At 36.6% G+C, this 16047-nt stretch overlaps 1 pseudogene; it reads left to right on the forward strand.

Annotated features, from left to right (window-relative positions):
• Nucleotides 1–262: 262 nt before the first annotated feature.
• On the forward strand, nucleotides 263–1200 carry LOC140600508 (olfactory receptor 6C2-like; annotated as a pseudogene).
• Nucleotides 1201–16047: the final 14847 nt, after the last annotated feature.

Raw genomic sequence — 16047 nt, forward strand, 5'->3', positions numbered from 1 at the left:
CTTCTTAATATCTGTATAATCTCTAATGATGTTATCACGCTCATTCCTGATAAAGCTTATCTTTTCTTCAGGTCAGTCTCACAGCAGTTTTATCAGTGTTATTTATCTTTTCTAAGAATCAGCTCTCAATTCCTTTGATCTTCTCTCTTGCTTTATTGTGTTCTGTTTCATTGATTTTTGCCTTATTGTTTCCTTTCTTCTGTTTAAATACTTTCTCTTTGACTTTTTTTCATGTAGATTGCCTAAGACATCATAGGTAACAATGAGAAATCACACAGCAATAACATTCATCTTGTTGGGACTTACAGAGGACCCACAGCTGCAAGTTCTTCTTTTTTATCTTCTTATTTCTCAGCTACGTGCTGAGCATTACTGGAAATTTGACCATTATCATTCTTACATTTATGGATTCTCATCTTAAAACACCTATGTATTTTTTTTCTCCACAATTTCTCCATCTTAGAAATCTCATTCACAACAGTATGCATTCCCAGATTCTTGTACAGTATAACAACTGGAGACAAAACTATTACGTTATAATGCTTGTGCTTGCCAAATATTTTTTATTGGGCTTTTTGGGGTCACAGAATTTTTTCTCCTGGCAGCCATGTCCTATGACCGCTATGTGGCCATCTGCAAACCCCTTCATTACATGACCATCATGAATAACAAAGTCTGTACCATCCTTGTCCACTGTTGCTGGATTTCTGTGCTGCTGATCATCATCACACCCCTTGGTATGGGCCTCCAGCTGGAATTCTGTGACTCCAATGCCACTGATCATTTTGGCTGTGATGCATCTCCTCTTTTTAAGATTTCATGCTCGGATACATGGGTTATAGAACAGATGGTTATAATCTGTGCAGTACTGACATTCATTATTACACTGAAGGTGTCATTCTTTCCTATATATATATCATCAGGACAATTCTAAGATTTTCTTCTGCTTCTCAAAGAAAAAAAGCTTTCTCCACCTGTTCTTCACACATGCTTGTTGTTTCCATTACATACGGCAGCTGTATTTTCATCTATATCAAGCCTTCTGCCAAAGAAGAGGTGAATATCAATAAAGGGGTATCCGTGCTCACTATATGTGTTGCTCCTTTGTTGAACCCTTTCATTTATACTTTGAGGAACAAGCAAGTGAAACGAGCTTTCAATGACACAATCAAAAAAATTGCATTTATCTTACACAAATAAGAGCACACTGAATTTAATTAGTTAATTAATGAATTAATTAACTTGATGGGGAGGCAGTGAGCATTGAAGGGGGCAGTAACAGAGGGAGAGAAAGAGCGAGAAGCAGACTCCCTGCTGTGTAAGAGTAAAAAAAAATTAAGATATGGGGGTAAAGTCTATCTACCACTGGCTTTAGTAAATAGTTTTATTGAAACATGTCCACTCTCACTCATCTGCCTATTGTCTATGGTGGCCTTTAATGGCAGAGTTGAGTAGCCTAACAGAGGCCTCATGGATCCAAATGCCAAAAATATTTACTGTCTAGCCTTTTACAGAAAGTTTGTCCACCTCTGGTATAGAATTTACTTTTCTATTTTAATGTTTTTGTAGCATTTGGAGAGAAACAAGAGAGACAGGTTGCTATACAGCTACATTGTCTTCATCTACCCAGACATCTCCAGAAAGTAACTTTTAAACCTGTTGGCCAGCCTGAGGAATTGAAGTAGTCCATCCCTCTACACTCTTCTCCTTTGTCTTTGAATGTACTTCAAAATAGACTTTGAAAGAATGAAAATTTGGGGAAGCTTGTATAGTCTGTACACTTAGATCTCACACTAACAACTCAAGTTAGAACCACATCAATGTTTTGTAACAAACAAGGAATTCACTTGTTTATATTTAATTTAATATACAAATAAAATTTAATAGGAATTTTGTTCAGCCCACCAATTCCTATAAATCTTGACTGTCACCTCAACTGCCCATGAAAAAATATTTACTCAAAATTACTAAGTTGTGTATGTTCAATTTAGAATCACCCACAGAAGTAGATTTCCTAGGGCTACTGAATTTGAAGTAAGGCTATCTGTGTGATTTGCTGATCATTTGGCTTAAGTATGTGCCATAAGTGTGAGGGTAAGTATCCAAATTCTTCATAGAGTTTGGAGAGTGCCTCTCAAGTGCTGTTTGGCTGAGTCATCCCAACTGTAGCTTGCCTTGTGACCATATAAAAGTAGTCTACCATTTTTAGCCAAAGCCATATTAACTGAAGAGACCATCCAAGATGACAATTATTTAGGCTATTTCTTCTTAAATACTACTGGAAAATTTGCTGTTTTTTTTTTATCCTTATTTGATTTTTTGCTTATTTTTTATTTTTTATAATAAATTTATTTTTTATTGGTGTTCAATTTGCCAACATACAGAATAACACCCAGTGCTCATCCTGTCAAGTGCCCTCCTCAGTTCCTGTCACCCATTCACCCCCACCCCCCGCCCTCCTCCCCTTCCACCACCCCTAGTTCGATTCCCAGAATTAGGAGTCTTTCATGTTCTGTCTTCCTTTCTGATATTTCCCACACACTTCTTCTCCCTTCTCTTATATTCCCTTTCACTATTATTTATATTCCCCAAATGAATGAGAACATATAATGTTTGTCCTTCTCCGATTCACTTACTTCACTCAGCATAATACCCTCCAGTTCCATCCACGTTGAAGCAAATGGTGGGTATTTGTCGTTTCTAATTGCTGAGTAATATTCCATTGTATACATAAACCACATCTTCTTTATCCATTCATCTTTCAATGGACACCGAGGCTCCTTCCACAATTTGCTGTTTTTTTTCAAAGAGAATGCATTTACTAATCCTTATGTTGCATCTTGTCTCATGTAAAAAAAAAAAATAGTTTTCTCGTCCTAGGTATTTAAAGTAGATATTGGAACTTTCCCTTTCAAAATTAAAATAAAAATTAAATATTATATACATCAAAGTCAGAAAATTGATTATTTCTTTTTTTAAAGATTTTATTTATTTATTCCTGTGAGACACAGAGAGAGAGGCAGACACAGGGAGAGGGAGAAGCAGGCTCCATGCAGGGAGCTGGATGCGGGACTTTATCCCAGATCTCGGGATCAGGACCTGAGCCAAAGGCAGATGCTCAACCGCAGAGCCATCCAGGCTTCCCAAATTAAGATTATTTAAAGCTGACATTTTATTTTCTCTCTTTGATAAAATATTAACATTTCTAATTTTATACTTTACAACTGAAAATAGATAATAGCACATATCTGTTATATACACTGGCCTTCTATTTATTGGTTTAAAGTAGCTGCTTTATGGTATGAACAGTAAAAGAGGAGTAACCAACAAATTTCTTTATAAAGACTACTTGGAAACTTCGTTATAAACATTCAGATAGAAAAAATATGAATTGACTGATTACATTTATTCCACATGGTTTGCTTTTGTCTTTTTTTTTAACAGGTAGGCATTCTGGAACTTTTGATTTCTGAGTAGTGGGGAACAACAATTAGATCTATTTAACAGAAAATTTGCATTGGCTGTAGGTAAATTCTTTTTCTCTGGTTTGGAAATTAATCTGATAAAAATAAAATTGATAAAAATGAGCTTGTATTCATTGAGAATATATAAAATTTTCTAAATTTTATATACTTTATTATATAACCTGAGAATATAAGAACCATATAGAACAAAAAGGAAAAATGGAAAAATCCATAATCATAGTGGGTGATTTTACACATTATCTCAGCATTGCATAGATCAAACTGACCAAAGCATCAATATAATAGAAATCTAAACAACTCATGTAACAAACCAGACCTAATCATCAGTATGAAATATTGTACAAAAAGCTCCTGAAAGCTGAACACTAATTTTAAGAGAAAAAAATGTTTATGAAATTGAAGTTTTGAGTAAGCAATCAATATGAAGATATGTTGAACATCTCACATGTATTCAGAAAATAAATAGTATACACATGAAAAGCATTTGTATAAAAAAGGAGCTCAAAATGAATATTAGAAAATATTTGTACTCTATGATATGAAAATATTATGTGCTAAAGTCTGTGTGATACAGATAAAGGTGTGCTTGGAAAGAAATATATAGTTTAAGTATTTTAAAAAGAAGAAACACTAAAATCAATGATCTAAGTATCCATTTCAAGAAGTAAGAAAAAGTACAAATTAAATCAAAAACTGTAGAAGAGAATATACAAAAGCAAAAAACTAAATATATAGAAATAGTTTTTCAATAAAGGAAATCACCATTTGTTTCAACGTGGATGGAACTGGAGAATATTATGCTGAATGAAGTAAGTCAGTCGGAGAGGACAAACACTAAATGGTTTCATTCATATGGGGAATATAAAAAATAGTGAAAGGGATTAAAGGGGAAAGGAGAGAAAATGAGTGGGAAATATCAGAGAGGGAGATGGAACATGAGAGACTCCTAACTCTGGGAAACGAACAAGGGGTGGTGGAAAGGGAGGTGGGAGGGGGGATGGGGTGACTGGGTGACAGGCATTGGGGGGGCTCTTGATGGGATGAGCACTGGATGTTATACTATATGTTGGCAAATTGAACCCCAATAAAAAGATACAAAAAAAAAGGAAATCACCAATGCCAAGAATTTTTATTCTGTTGTTTTGCACTTGAGTGTTGTAGATTTGAATATTAGGTCTGATTGCTTTATAAGTCTTTTTTAAAATCCTTGTTGAATTTGAGCCTAGTTGCTCTATCCATTTTTGAAAATTAAGTCTCTGATTATTATTGCTCAACTGTCTATTCTTCATTAGCCAGTTTTGCTTTATGTATTTTGGGGCTCTGTTGTTAAGTAGTTGGATGCTTTAAATTTATCTTTTCCAATTTTTTACTTTCAATATGCTTATATTTTTGAATCTGTATGTATCTTCTATAGACAATATACTGTGGTTCCTTTTTTTCTCATTATTCCAGATTGAAAATCTCAGCTTTTCAATTGGATAGTTGGATCCATTTACATGTAATGTTATTATTGATATAGATGGATGTACCTCTCCCACTTTACTTTTTGCTCTCTAGATGTCTATTGTACTCCTTCCTCTTCTATTCCTACTTCAATGCCTCCTTTTGCATTAAGTGAATATTTCCAGTTTTATCATTTTAATTCTTTTAATGATGCTTCCACAATATTTTTGATGTATTTTTCTATTGTTATCTCTAGGGCTTACCATACACATTCTAACATCATCGTCTATGTCAGAATAATACTTAAATCTAGTGAGATAGAAACATTACTCCTATATAGTTTTATTCTCTCACATTGAAGTTTACTGTACTGATGAATATACAACTATGTATACAGTTTAAAACCATTGAACTGCATACTTTAAGTGGATGAGTTTAGAGCATATAAATTACATATCATCATATCATCAGTACTTATATATCTGGGATAAATATTTATATATGGAAATATATATAAATGTACTTTTAAATTATACACATACATATACCATACTGCCTAGTCTTTTAACCCAGATAAAACCTGCACATAAATATTCATGATGGCCTTATAATAGCCAAAAATTTGCAACAACTCAGATGTCACTTAAAAAGTAAGCGTTGATCACATTATTACACATCCATACGATTGAAGAATATTTAGCAGTATAAAGAAACAAGCTATTGATACAGATAACACCTTGGATAAATCTCCAGGGAATTATGCCAAGTCAAAAAGCCAATCCCAACAGTCATGTGCACTATTGATTTGTTTATGCCAAAATTAGAAAATGGAGAACAAATTAGTGAATTCCAGTGATGGAAAGACTAAGAGGCTTGCCTGGCTAAAAATAAAGAGCAAAATGAGGGATATTGTGATCATGAAATTTTTCTGTACTTGTATTGTGTGGTTACCAAAGTCCTGGGTGTGAGATTGTGTCTTATAAGATGTGACCAGTGCAAGAAACTGGGTAAAGTATGCATGAGTTCTTTCTGTGTTATTTATTACATGTACATGTGAATCTATAATTATATCAAATAAAACTTAATCCTTACATTCAATTGCTTTAGAAAAGAAGCCAGGCACTTGCTTTGTTGTGATATCATTGTTGTGTTTATACATTTAATGCTATGGTTATACTTCTGTGTCTCTAAGGAAATGGTCTCACTACTACATGTATTTTTTTGTGTGTGTCAAAGTTCATTAGACAATTCATTACTGGCTTTTATACAGCAATCACAAAGGACCCTCTTGTTTATTTTTCCCTTGATTCTTATGCACCCATAGCATATATAATAGCAAATTAGCATATATAATCGAAGTCATTGATAGTTTAAAAATTAATAGTATATTAATTTTTTAATTTAATTTAATTTAATGCTAATAGCATATTAGCAAATATAATCGAAGTCATTGATAGTTTAAAAATTACAGGGCACCTTATCTCCATGGCTAGAAAAAAATCAAACCATCAAATCTTCCATAATCCATTTTTGGTATTCCTTTGCCTCTGTAAACTATTAAATAAATGTAAAGAAGTTATTTCCTAACTTTGAATTGGGAAACAATATCTAGTGATGGTCTCTGAATAAAACATTTTTAAGATCTTTGCATTCTCAGGGTTTTTGTGAATGTGGCTCTCTGAAAATACATAGTAACTAAATTTATATATCTCTACTAAAAATCTCCCATTTTAACCCTTACTTGCCCTAAGGCCTTAAGGATATTTTTGGTGAAATTGTCAACAGAAACTATAAATTATTATCAGAAAACTAAGTATGGCACTTTAAGCTTTTAAGTTTAAAGTTTTTCAGGAAGAAAAAAAATGATGAAATAATGAGGCTAGAGTAGCATCCATTGGGGGCATATTTTGTGCTTGTCCTTAAATCTTTGTGTAGAAAAAAGGAAGGTAGGTAATGATATGAGGGTAGATTTTGTAATGAACATTAAATTTCTTTGAAAGAAGTCCACATTGACATGTTTTGGGTGAAGTAAAATTGATTAGACTATTCAGTGGAAAATATTATTCCTGAGCATCTTCATTCTCTTACTTTGGTAGAAATGTCATTCTTTTGATTGAATTCTTGGAAGCTTGCTTCTCTTGCTTATTTCTTAGGATATAAATAAAAGGATTAACAACGGGTCACAGAATTCATGAGTACACATCATGATCCTTACTAACTTCAGTAAAGGAATGATATAAATGCAAGGAGAATTAGCGGAACAATATTTAGAAAGACTTGAAGAATAAATAATGGAAATGATTCAAGGCAGAAAAAAAAAGGCAGCATGACAAAATTGTGATCAAGAATATTCTTAAAGATATCAGAAAAAGGGTTCGTTTCCAAGATCTATAAAGAACTTATTAAACTCAAAACCAAAGAAACAATCCAATCATGAAATGGGCAAAAGACCTGAACAGAAATCTCACAGAGGAAGACATAGACATGGCCAACAAGCACATGAGGAAATGCTCTGCGTCACGTGCCATCAGGGAAATACAAATCAAAAAAAGGTGAGATACCACCTCACACCAGTGAGAATGGGGAAAGTTAACAGGGCAGAAACCACAAATTTTGGAGAGGATGTGGAGAAAGGGAAACCCTCCTGCACTATTGGTGGGAATGTGAACTGGTGCAGCCACTCTGGAAAACTGCGTGGAGGTTCCTCAAAGAGTTAAAAATAGACCTGCCCTACGACCCAGCCATTGCACTGCTGGGGATTTACCCCAAAGATACAGATGCCATGAAACGCCGGGACACCTGCACCCCGATGTTTCTAGCAGCAATGTCCACAATAGCCAAACTGTGGAAGGACCCTTGGTGTCCATTGAAAGATGAATGGATAAAGAAGATGTGGTCTATGTACACAATGGAATATTCCTCAGCCATTAGAAATGACAAATATCCACCATTTGCTTCGACATGGATGGAACTGCAGGGTATTATGCTGAGAGAAATAAGTCAATTGGAGAAGGACAAACATTATTTGGTCTCATTCGTTTAGGGAATATAAAAATCAGTGAAAGGGAATAAAGGGGAAAGGAGAAAAAACGAGTGGGAAATATCAGAAAGGGAGACAGAATATGAGAGACTCCTATCTCTGGGAAACGAACTAGGGGTGGTGGAAGGGGGATGGGGGTGACTGGCTTATGGGCACTGAGGGGGGCACTTGATGGGATGAGCACTGGGAGTTATTCTATATGTTGGCAAATTGAACACCAATAAGAAATAAATTTATAAAAAAGAATATTCTTAAAGATACTTTTTTAAACGAAAGGTGAACATAGTAAATGAGGGATCTGTAGTCCTAAGGTAGTCTCCAGTAATAATTCTGTCATAAAGATTCTGTAACATTTTAAATTTTTAAAGACTTACATATTTTAAAGAGAGAGCAAGCACATAGTGGGAGGGACAGAGGGAAAGGGCGAGAGAATCTCAAGTCGACTATGAGCAGGGAGCCCCACATGGACTGGACCCCAGGACCCTGAGATCATGACCTGAGCCAAAACCAAGGGTCCACTGTTTAACTCACTGCACCACCCAGGTGTCCTAATTTTATTTTAAAGCTCTTACTCTGGGGATCCCTGTGTGGTTCAGTGGTTTGGCGGCTGCCTTCAGCCCAGGGCGTGATCCTGGAGTCCTGGGATTGAATCCAACATCAGGCTTCCTTCATGGAGTCTGCTGCTCCTCTGTTTCTATCTCTGCTTCCCTCTCTCTCTCTTTTTCTCTCGGTGTCTCTCATGAATAAATAAATAAAATATATAACAAAAAATAAAGGTCTTAATCTGCTTAAAGAATTATATAATGTAGCAGAGGAATGAGGTGAGATATATTTAAAGAGGAAATAGATAGGCCACTGGGTGACTTAGTCAGTTAAGCATCTCCCTTTGGCTCAGGTCATACTCTAGCAAGTTCTGAGGTAGACCACTGTCTGGGTCTCCCTGCTAGCGAGAAGTCTGCTTATCCCTCTGTTTCTCCCCCAATTCATGTTCTCTCTGTCTCTCTTTCTGTTAAATAAATACATAAAATCTCAAATAAATATTAAAAATAATAAAAAATTTAAAAAACAAAGAGAAAAGTAGAAAATATTAAAAGTAGTTTTAAACTTTTCGGGGAAACTTTATTTTTTATTTATTTCTTTATTATAAATTTATATTTTATTGGTGTTCAATTTGCCAATATATAGAATAACACCCAGTGCTCATCCCATAAGTGCCCACCTCAGTGCCCATCACCCAGTCACCCCCACCACCCGCCCACCTCCCCTTCCACCACCCCTAGTTCCTTTCCCAGAGTTAGGTGCCTTTCATATTCTGTCTCCCTTTCTCATATTTCCCACTCATTTTTTCTCCTTTCCCCTTTATTCCCTTTCACTATTTTTATATTCCCCAAACGAATGAGACCATATAATGTTTGTCCTTCTCTGATTGACTTATGTCACTCAGCAAAATACCCTCCAGTTCCACCCACGTCGAAGCAAATGGTGGGTATTTGTCATTTCTCATGGCTGAGTAATATTCCATCGTATACATAGACCACAGCATCTTTATCCATTCATCTTTCGATGGACACCGAGGCTCCTTCCACAGTTTGGCTATTGTGGACATTGCTGCTAGAAACATCGGGGTGCAGGTGTCCCGAAGTCATTGCATCTGTATCTTTAAATCCCAGCAGTGCAATGGCTGGGTCATAGGGCAGGTCTATTTTAACTCTTTGAGGAACCTCCACACAGTTTTCCAGAGTGACTGCACCATTTCACATTCCCACCAACTGTAAGAGGGTTCCCTTTTCTCCGCATCCTCTCCAACATTTGTTGTTTCCTGCCTTGTTAATTTTCCCCATTCTCACTGGTGTGAGGTGGTATCTTATGGTGTTTTTTTCCCTGATGGCCAGAGATGCAGAGCATTTCCTCATGTGCTGGTTGGCCATGTCTATGCCTTCCTCTGTGAGATTTCTGTTCAGGTCTTTTGCCCATTTCATGATTGGATTGTTTGTTTCTTTGCTGTTGAGTTTAATAAGTTCTTTTTAGACCTTGGATACTGACCCTTTATCTGATACGTCATTTGCAAACATCTCTTCCCATTCTGTAGGTTGTCTTTTAGTTTTGTTGACTGCATCCTTTGCTGTGCAAAAGCTTCTTATCTTGATGAAGTCCCAATAGTTCATTTTTGCTTTTGTTTCTCTTGCCTTCATGGATGAATCTTGCAAGAAGTACCTGTGGCCGAGTTCAAAAAGGGTGTTACCTGTGTCCTCCTCTAGGATTTTGATGGAATCTTGTCTCACATTAAGATCATTCATCCATTTTGAGTTTATTTTGTGTATGGTGCAATAGAGTGGTCTAGTTTCATTCTTATGCGTGTGGATGTCCAATTCTCCCAGCACCATTTATTGAAGAGACTGTCTTTCTTCCAGTGGATAGTCTTTCCTCCTTTGTTGAATATTAGTTGACCATAAAGTTGAGGGTCCAGGGATCCCTGGGTGGCGCAGCGGTTTGGCGCCTGCCTTTGGCCCAGGGCGCGATCCTGGAGACCCGGGATCGAATCCCACGTCAGGCTCCCGGTGCATGGAGCCTGCTTCTCCCTCTGCCTGTGTCTCTGCCTCTCTCTCTCTCTCTCTCTCTCTCTCTGTGACTATCCTAAATAAATAAAATATTAAAAAAAAAAAAAGAAAAGAAAAGAAAATTAAAAAAAAAAAAAAAGTTGAGGGTCCACTTCTGGGTTCTCTATTCTGTTCCATTGATCTGTGTGTCTGTTTTTGTGCCAGTACCACACTGTCTTGATGACCACAGCTTTGTAGTACAACCTGAAATCTGGCATTGTGATGCCCCCAGCTATGGTTTTCTTTTTTAAAATTCCCCTGGCTATCCAGGGTCTTTTCTGATTCCACACAAATCTTAAGATGATTTGTTCCAACTCTCTGAAGGAAGCCCATGGTATTTTGTTAGGGATTGCATTAAACATGTAAATTGTCCTCCAAACATTACATGTTCTCATTCATTTGGGGAATATAAATAATAGTGAAAGGGAATAGAAGGGAAGGGAGAAGAAATGGGTAGGAAATATCAGAAATGTGGGCGACCACAAACTAGCTGGAGTAACTGAACCAAACCAGGCCCAGACTTGCGTCCCTCATTCACTCAAAAGGTTCTGGAGCCTAAAGGGTGAATAGTTGGTAGACGCTTGAGGAGGGGCTTGAGCAATGGTTCTCAGGGCTTGCTGGTACATGGTCTCCCACATAACACAATAGATACAACTTATTCTGACCTGGTCATAAATGTAAATAAGGGTCTGTCTGTCCTTGCTGGTCTGTTTAACATACCTAATATTCCTTTGAAGTATGCAAATCTGGAGCAACAAGCTTATCTATTTACCAAGGTCTTCTGGCACCTGTGAGTCTGTCTTGCATGCTGAGAAAGGGGAACTTTGGAGGGTTTCACAAACCTGCTAAAAATAAACACCTTCTTGGCTTTGTTTTGCTCATGCTATAAAATGTTGTAAAACCTTGAATAAAGCTGGCACTGCTTGGACATCATCTACTGTGTCCCTCCTGTCCCCATCTCTTTACTTTTCTTTTATTTTCCTCATCCCCTTATCCTCAAGACCCTGATCGTGTTGCTGCAGCGCACGAAATACAGAAAGGGAGACAGAACATAAAGGCTCTTAACTCTGGGAAATGAACTAGGGATGGTGGAAGGGAGAAGGGCGGGGGGTGGGGGTGAATGGGTGACGGGCACTGAGGGGGGCACTTGACGGGATGAGCACTGGGTGTTATTCTGTATGTTGGCAAAATGAACACCAATAAAAAATAAATAAACAAACAAACAAACAAACAAATAAATAAATTATTTAAAACAATGTAAATTGTCCTGGGTAGCATGGACATTTTCACAATATTAAATCTTCCAATCCATGAGCATGGAATATTTTTCCATCTCTTTGTGTCTTCCTCAATTTCTTTCAGAAGTGTTCTATAGTTTTTAGGGTATAGATCCTTTACCTCTTTGGTTAGGTTTATTCCTAGGTATCTTATGCTTTTGGGTGCAATTGTAAATGGGTTTGACTCCTTAATTTCTCTTTCTTCAGTCTCATTGTTAGTGTATAGAAATGCCACTGACTTCTGGGCATTGGTTCTGTATCCTGCCACACTACCAAATTGCTGTATGAGTTCTAGCAATCTTGGGGTGGAGGCTTTTAGGTTTTCTACATAGAGTATCATGTCATCGGTGAAGAGGGAGAGTTTGACTTCTTTGCCAATTTGAATGCCTTTTATTTCTTTTTGTTGCCTGATTGCTGAGGCTAGGACTTCTAGTACTATGTTGAATAGCAGTGGTGAGAGTGGACATCCCTGTCTTGTTCCTGATTTTAGGGGAAAGGCTCCCAGTGCTTCTTGGGAGAAACTCTAGTTTTTAATATAGAAGATAAGGGGATCTCTGGGTGGCTCAACAGTTTAGCACCCTCTTTGGCTCAGGGATCGGTCCTGGGATACTTGGATCGGGTCCCATGTCGGGCTCCCTGCGTGGGGCCTGCTTCTCCCTCTCCTTGTGTCTCTGCCTCTCTTTCTCTCTCTCTCTCTCTTCTCTCTCTCTCTCTCTCTCTATATATATATATATATATAATGAATGAATAAAATATTTTAAAAAATAATATAGAAGATGAACCTTGAACCAAGTGATAGAGATAATTATCAAAATTTTTAACTGAAAAAACAGAACAACAATATTATAACTTTATCTTATTTAGCAGTGATGTTATATTATGCATAGTAAATTCCTTTTTACAGTTGTAAAAAATATGCAAGTCTTGTGTTATGAATCCATTTTATTGGGAAAGAGTGGTAAATCTAATGGGATGATATAGAGCCCTTAATTGGATTTGGTCACATATGTAGTCCGGATCGTCTCAACAACACTTTATTCTTTTGAGGACATGTTCTTGAAATAGCTCTTACTGTAGGAATGATGGACAGACCATACATTTGCAGAACAGGGTTGGACATAGACAGTCTCAATTGCCAGAGTCAAGTCTCAGTGACTTCCTCTAACATGCTAGCTCTGCCAGGTGCACATATGAGAGAGGCATGAGAGTGAGGACATATACCCCAGCCCCTTGCCAGTTACACATAGCCCTTCAGCAGCCTTGCAGCCCCAGCCTGGCTGGTAATCACTATTTCTGTTCTTCCTGATGTGAAGGCCTCCCACCCACAGTAATAGCTGTATGGCCTCTGCATACCTTCATAGGCACCCACTGGCAAAGACTAGTCAGTGCCCTGGGGTGTTCTTTCTGCCTTGCACAGAACTGTAAAAGAGTTTAGGCCCAGGAAAACCTGTAAACTTCTCTGCCACCAGGTATAATGCAACTACAGCTTCTGCAAGGAGGTTCGAACCTGACCTGGAGATTCAATCCCCCTTCAAAATCATACTTCCTTGTTAAACTCTCCTTGGGTCTTAGGGTATCTTGTAACATTCTCATATCTTATGGTTACTAACCTAGCATAGGTTAATAATCCTTGATGTTAAACTCCCCCTGTTTAAATCACTGTGTGGTTTCTGTCTCCTGATAGAACCCAGGTAGAAACACCAATATAAAGAATGTGAGATAGGGATGCCTGGGTGATTGAGGGGCTGAGCATCTGCCTTCTGTTCAGGTTGTGATCCTGGAGTTCGGGGATTGAGTCCCATACTGGGCTCCCTGCATGGAGCCTGCTTCTCCCTCTGCCTGTGTCTCTGCCTCTCTCTGTGTGTCTCTCATGAATAAATAAAATATTTTTTTAAAAAAAAGAAGGTAAGATAGAACAGCAATATAGATCCTCTGAATATTAACATATTAACAAATGAAGGTTGCAAACAAGATTAAATCAATATATTTGACAACTTAGATGAAATGGAAAAGTTATGTGGAAGATGTAAATTATAGACCTGACACAAAGTAGAAAATCTGCATACTTTTATTTCTGCTATAAAAACTGAATACCTAAGTCTTTTCACAAAGAAAATTCCAAATTTATGTTTCCTTACTTGTGAATACTATCAAAAGGACAAATAATCCAATCCTTCAAATCATGTGAGCAGAGAACACTTTCTCACTCATTTTGTGAAATCAGCATAAATCTGATACTGATACCAGGCAAAGAAATTACCAATATCTCTCATGATCATAGATGCAAATATCCATAACAATATACTAGTGAACAATGATAACTAAAAATGGTGAAGAAAATTTATTGAATGCTTCATAAAGGAAGATACATGAATAGCCAATAGGCAAATGTAAAGAAGCTCAATATCATTAGTTATGAGGAAATTCAAATTATAAATGAGTCACACGCTCACTAGAATGGCTACAATTAAAATGTAAGCTGACAACATAAATCATGACAAGGATGGAGAGCAACTGGAAGTATCATACATTGCTGACAGACATGTGAAATGGTATATAACCACTTAAGAAAATATTCTGGCAGTTTTATATAAACATAGTTATCATGTCTTAGTAATTGCTCTCCTAGTTATATATCTAAGAAAAATGAAAACGTATATTGCCAAAAAGTATACACATAAAGTTAGGACAATAGCTACTTTGGTTGAATCTTGACTGACAGAGGGTAATAGAGACTTGTTTTGATTGCTGGTAATATTCTATATATTTATCTGGGTGGTGGTTATAGGGTTGTATATATTTGTAAAGATTAATTAACCAGTAAAATTTAATTGTGTACATTTCTTGTAAATTTGTTATACATCAGTAAATTATTAAAGATGAAACAATGAGGGGCACTTGAGTGGCTCAGTGGTAGGCTCAGGTTGTGATCTTGGGGTCCTGGGATCAAGTCCCACATCGGCTCCCTGCATGGAGCCTGCTTCTCCCTCTTGTGAATAAATAAATAAAATCTTTTTTTAAAAAAGAAATGGAATAGAAAATTTTCCAGAAAAAAAGAAAGAAAATTTTCCAGAAAAACAAACACTAAGTGAATTCATCATCAGTATACCTGCACTAAAAGAAAAAATAATAAAGTGCTCTTTATAACTAAGAAAAATAACGATGTGTATCCTTGAGAATGTCATGAGTACTTCATTAAGTACATAATAAGAAAGAAAATAAGGTGGAAAGTTAAATACACATTGTATAAAAACAATAATAAAAATATCTTGCAGGATTAAAATATGTGGAGAATTTTAAAAACAACAAATATTTCGGAAAAATTCACATCCTGGGATAACTGCTAAAAAAAATTGAGGTTGGGATCCCTGGGTGGCGCAGTGGTTTAGCGCCTGCCTTTGGCCCAGGGCGCGATCCTGGAGACCCGGGATCGAGTCCCACGTCGGGCTCCCGGTGCATGGAGACTGCTTCTCCCTCTGCCTGTGTCTCTGCCTCTCTCTCTCTCACTGTGTGCCTATCATAAATAAAAAAAAAAATTGAGGTTGTTTTAGTAATTTCCTATATGCCAGCATAAGGAATAAAAAGAGTGACATAATAAATTCATTGGCTTCCTTAGCACTTTGGAATCTCTGAAAATTGGCAAATTAGACTCTTACATCTTTTAAATCCCTGAAGGAATTAATAGAAGTTAGAGGATTACAGCTCAGCCTTTAGTTTTGAAAAAAAATCTGAATTCCATCCAAACATCAAGTATCCTGTACTTAAAATAAAGGTGATGGATATGTTAATTATCTTGATTGTGGTGATGGTTTCACAGATATGTGCATAGTACAAATTCATCAACTTGTATACATTAAATATATGCAGTTTTTGTATATCAGTTATACTTCAATAAAACTGTTTAAAAAAGGATAAACAGAACTTGAGGAGTCTAGAGCACTTTATTTCATGAATAAATTTTCTAGAACTATTCTCTAAAAGCTCTGTATCTATATAATATAAGAATTTTTAAGATATCTATAATGTCATTCGATATTAGGTTGCCTGTGTTAGATAACACATCTAAGTACTTGACAGTGGAAAAATATTAGAAGGTATATTTTCAGTTATACGTTTAGAATGGCTTTGCTCACCTATTTATCCAGTTCTCTGATTCGGAGTAAATTCTGAAATGTCCAACACAGTCCTGGAAAGATATTCAAAGG

Source organism: Canis lupus, chromosome 11 (assembly GCF_048164855.1).
Source record: "Canis lupus baileyi chromosome 11, mCanLup2.hap1, whole genome shotgun sequence".
NCBI lineage: Eukaryota > Metazoa > Chordata > Mammalia > Carnivora > Canidae > Canis > Canis lupus.